The sequence below is a fragment of the Humulus lupulus genome, chromosome 7 (genome assembly GCF_963169125.1).
Source record: "Humulus lupulus chromosome 7, drHumLupu1.1, whole genome shotgun sequence".
Lineage (NCBI taxonomy): Eukaryota > Viridiplantae > Streptophyta > Magnoliopsida > Rosales > Cannabaceae > Humulus > Humulus lupulus.
The window spans coordinates 19,174,383-19,180,291 of record NC_084799.1 but is presented as its reverse complement, the minus strand read 5'-3'; positions in this window follow the sequence as shown (position 1 = coordinate 19,180,291).

Below are 5,909 nucleotides of genomic sequence, written 5' to 3'. Positions count from 1 at the left end.
GGCAATAATTGAGTTATTATATGAATTATATTATAATATAATTATGTTTGTATTTTAAAGATATTAAATATGTGTATGTGAGCTCGTTTCTTATAAGAAGGGTATATTAGCAATTTGACCCGTTCAGGGTATAAATGTGAATATGTGCTTGTGTGATTGAGACCACATTATTATGTGGATATATTTGGGTTACTCAACGAGAGGCGATCCCGATGAGCAAGTTAGTGAAAAAGTCACAACGGGGTGTTAGCACCCGGCTTGGGGTGAGCTTAGGGGTATTCTAGTAATTTGGTACATTACCGTGAATTAGTGGGTAATGGGAATTTATTGATGACCGTGTGAGAATACTGGAAATAGCGGGAATTATAGGATGCAAATCATGGATAGCGGGATTTAAGGCAAATGACGAAATTGCCCTTGTGGATATTTGGGGTATAAGCTAAGAGCAAGGGGTAACTTAGTCTTTTCCACTCAAGTATAGAATTTAGCTGGCTGGGATATACACAGAAAGTTTAGGAAATTTCAAGAAAAAGGGAATTCAGCAGCTCTTTCTTTCTCTCTTTCGTTCTACACTTTTTTCTCTTGGGGCTTTGGTGATTTTGATCATCTTGAAGGGTTTTGCTTGGAGGGAAGGCTTGAAACTAGGAGGATTGCTAGAGTTATTGCTACTGGAGTCATATAGCTGAGATAAGGATCTTGAATTGAGGGATATTATGTTAATTCAGTTGGTATATATAGAATTAAAGAGTTCATGCATGTTTGTTAATTGGGAGATTGGGTTTTGGATTGTGGTGAGTTTAATTTGGTATTTAGTTGGGTTTGATTGATGGTAAGAGGTATATTGTTTGTGGGGATTTAATTGGAAGGTTGGGATGGAATTTAGTGAGTTTTGGTTGGGTTCGGTTGCAGAAAAACCCAGAAAATTCTGGGTTCGTGGTGATGAGCCGCGGCCTGCGAAGGGGATTTTGAGCCCGCAGGGCTCGGATGCAGGGGCGGGCCGCAGCGCCTCAGGGGTGCGCCGCGGTGTGCATTGGTTTCCAGGGAAGCCGAGCCTCTGGAATCAGAGGCGGGCCGCGACTCGGCTGTGGGGGGTCGCGGCTCTTAAGGGGAAAATTGACCATAATGGGATTTTTAGGTTGGAAACTTAACCGTTTGGGCTCGGGATCGATCCTACTTCCTTGTTAAGTGGAATTCGATGTCCCGGAGGCTAAAAGTTGGTCTGGAAGTTGTTATTTACCTGTTATTGATGGGAACTTCTTTATCGCGGTTGTGACTAGGTTTTCGCTAAGGGATTGAATCGGGGATCGTGCTCGGAGGGTTGTCGCTAGTAACCCGCTTGCGGACCAAAGGTAAGAAAACTGTACCTGTTAAGTGAATGTGTGATTAGAGCTTAGTCAAGGTGATGAACACGACTATAATTATGTTGCAAATGTTTGATTAGGTATGTCGTAATGCGCATAATTATGATTATGCTTATGACTGTTGAATGAATGTGTTATAATGCATGGTATGACTGTTTGATAAGTATGCTAAGTGGAGCTTGAGACCGTTTGTTATGATTGTGATGCTTAGTTTATAAACTAGGGTATCAATAGGATGATAAATGGGGATCAACTAATTAGTTGAGAATATGATGGGCTCTGGGAGGTTCTCAATGGTTGAAAATTCCAAAGCTTCAACTTATAAGTTGGAGGCACGTGGTGGCTTGACTTATAAGTTAAGGGCATAAGGAACTTAGTTTATAAGCTAATATTGGCATAATGCACGTAGAGTGCAGGCCACCATGGCTGGGCCACCCTGGGAGTGCAACATGCACTTGACTGGCTCAGATGCCAACCACATGAAAGGAAGTGCGACATGCACTTGTGTGACTCTATGGTCTCCAATTGGGTTTAATGAATGCACTGGAATCAGTTATTACTGTTTGATGGTTGTTTTACCCACTAAACTGTTGATTATGTTTTCTTGCTGAGTCTTCTGGCTCACAGGTGTTTTGTGGTGCAGGTAAAGGTAAAGAAAAGCTCAACCAGCCATGAGTCAGAGGGCAACAGCAGTGGTATGTACATATGCAGTCCGCTTGACCACCACGGCCGAGATGCTAAGAGGAACTAGGGTTAAACCTAGCTTTTTCCGCTTAGGACGGCTTAATATGTAATTTGAGTTTTGTAGTAGGCCTTTAAACTAATGTTTTTGGGATCCCATGTAAAGAACTAGTTGTTAACTTAATGGAAATGTTTATGAAATGATCAAAAGTTTTTTTATATCCAAACCTTAGTGGCTTAATCACATGTTTAGTCCAAATGACTTGTTAGTAAGTCCAGCACTGGTTTCAAAACACACCTGGTAATGGACCCTAATTAGCAGGGCGTTACATCTTTAATAATTTTTTAAAGGACGTGGGAGGTCGATTGTGTGGTCATGACTTATCATGTGACATGGTAGGCTGGTTGTGTGAGAAATGACTTAATATGTGACATGCTAGGTCGGTTATGCTACAAAAGACTTGTGGCATACATTTTTTTTTATCATGCTGCATCATAGGTCGGTTGTAGAAGAGACTTATTGTGTTACATTATAAGTCAGTTGCTAATGGCGGACTTACCAAGTAAAAATTTGGGCATTCAAAATAAAATTTACGCAAATAACAATCTGTAGGACAGCTACTTAGGAATTTCTTCATTGCATTTTCTTTTACTGATGTATGTACTTCAAGTCTATCACTTTGAAAAAAGTTGGTAAAGGTGTTGTACCATGATATTGTCGAGAAATATCAAAATGTGAGCTATAAGATGTACTTTTTTGTATTTGAACCTTTTATACACATTACACATCATATCTTATGTTTAAACTTTATAAATTTATAAAGGAATGGTCGCACTAATCTTTATACTTGTTTTTTTTCTTAATAAGATCATGGACCATCCTGAAGAGCATCTCAAAGAGGAACTTGAAGACAATGCAGACAAATGCATTGATGTAGAAGAGGCTGGTAATGAAGATCCTACGACAAAGAAGAAGAAAAGTAGGCAAACTAAGGGGATAGTGTGATTGGCAAAAATAATTGCTGGCAAAAAACTAAGGGGAAGAGGCTGGTAATGATTTATATATCTCACAAGAAGATATAGTCCACTTTTGCTTAATGGAGGAGATTGGAGCATCATGTATATCGTTATATATCAGTTATCAAAGATTTTTAAAACCATTATAAGTTTGTAGATAACTTATTTTATAAATTTAACAAAGATATATATTTTTTATTTAGGATTTTATACTTCCAATTAGTGAAAAGAGAGACCAGCCACTTTTTTTGTTTTGTTGAGCCAATTTGGTTATCAAATATTGGATCCACTGAAGAAGAACGAGTTGAATGGATATCAAAGCGTATGATTGATTCAAATCCGGGTCAAATGTGGTTGTTGCCATATCATAAGGGGTAAGTTTTTTACTTTTAGTATTTTGTTAGTGATTATATATAATATTAATAATGAAATGTTTTTGTGTTTCTGTTAGAAAACATTAGATGCTTATAATGTGGATTCTATGTTATCAGGATGATGAAAGATTTCATGACAAATGAGTTTTCAATGCGATGGCTAACTAGTAACATAAGTGAAAATATTTATTATTAAAGTTATAGCTTTACCTCAAGATTAAGTATATTAATTCAACTCACGCAAGGAATTTTGTTTTAGTGTGGCGGGAAGAACTCTTACACAAAGGATGAGATCAATAAAGTACGTGAAGAATGAGCACAATGCGTCATGGATTTGATGAGTACTACATAGGTCTACTCACTTTTGTTAACTTGGACTTTTAAGGAGATATACTTACAATGTTAACTTAGACTTTCTTGGAGATAAGTATAGTTTACAATGCTTATATGAGTAATTTTGTAGTTAACTTAAGACTCATCATTATTTTGGATATTTAATTCAAATTCTAGTATTTTATATTACTGTGATATATGTTTTGTTTTGTTTAGTTTGTTTGTATAAAAAGCAAGATTTGTTTTGGCATAATACAATTTTAATGAAAAACAAAAAACACCATAAGTCAATTCTACTAAAACTGACAATAGATGTCTACTCCATAAGTTGGTTGGGAACCGACTTACCCTGTTTTACACTAGAGGTTGGTGTGCCACACCGACCTATCATGATTTACACCAGAGGTCGGTTTACAATTGACTTACCCTATTTTACACCAGAGGTCGGTGTGCAACTGACTTATCATGTCTTACACTAGAGGTCGGTGTGCAACCGACCTACCATGTCTTACATCAGAGGTCGGTTTGGCACCAACTGACCTACCATGTTTTTACATCATAAGTCACTGCATGGGAAGTCAGTTCCCAACCGACTTATGAACGTTCAGAAGTCGGTTTTTAACTGACTTATCATGTAATTTTTGTAGTAGTGTGTAACAAGCTTTTACAGACAACGACAACTATGAATTTACATGTTACAAACATGTAACATGCTTTTACAGACAGCATAATACATATGTTTGTAACATGTTTTTACAGACAACATAATACATAGTAGCAAACTAAACAAACTTGTAACAAAGAATCACAAAACCAACATGAGAACAAAAAAGACCAAAAATTCTATGAAATTTAGTTTTACTAAAAGTTTAAAACAAATGAATGGATATATTCTAAAACATAATATCCAAAACTAAACCGAAACCAAACTTGTTATCATCAATAAGCATACTTTACAAATATGTAATAGATTATTACCGAAACAATATAGTTAAACGAAAAATTTATTAAAATGTAAATATATCAAATTGAACTTTAGATTAAAATAGGAAATGCCAATAGAACATGAAAAATACTCATCATTGTAAATCCATAAAACACATCTAATACAATGGCTTAGCAATTTTTTTTTTAAATAAAAAACATAAACAAATACTTTGGGTTTAGCTACATTCCTCTTCAAAGAGTTATAGCAATGTATTTGACATTTTACCCACCACTCTACTAGAATTTCCTTCAGTAGCAGGTATGTTTGCTTTCTTTGGGATCGTTTTTTTCATGGACAATAAAGAAGATAATCACTTTAAATTTTATTAGACCTTTCAGAGCCAACAATGGCCCTCCTCCTTCGCAACTGGAAAAGTAAAACCCAGCAAGTCACTGAGAGCAAATTGAAAAAAAAAACAAAAATGAAGAAAAAAAAGGTTGAAACCCAAAATAATAGAGCAATATCCAGCAAAAATGGCACAAAACAGTAGAAAAAACAGACTTATTAGGGGAAAAATTGGAGAAAAAGAATGAGAAAGAGAAAGATGAAAAGAATGAGAGAGAATAGTTAAAAGAGAATTAAGGGGAAAATGTCTGACTAATAAACTTTAAAATTTTTCTTTTTCTAAATTTAATTTAAAATAGAAACCGTATACAAAAAACTTAAAATACGGTATATTTGAAATATGAAACGGTATAAATATAACATACTGTATATTTCAAAAAATTTTGCCACATACGGTGATGCGTGTAATTTACCCTAATTTAAAAGGAAAACTTATTATTTTGGCTCACTTGATTTAAGCCTACTACTAAGTTTACATTCAATTTTTTTTTTAAAAAAGTTAAAAATAACCCTATATTATTTTAAATAGAGAAAAATGGACCCCTCTACATTTTTTTAGTTAAAAGTTTCCTTATAAAAGAAAAATGTCCTTACTTACATTAATATCTTTATTTTTTATTAATAAAATTTAAAAGAAATTAAAACTAAAATAAATAAATATATTTTCATTTTTAGGCATTAATATATTTAAAGTATTTTGGAAGAGTTTTAAGTATTAAGTAAAGTCAGAAAACAAATTTCAATATTTGTCATTTTTAGTATTTATTTTAATTTTAACTATTAGATGAGCTCGATTTAATGATATTTATC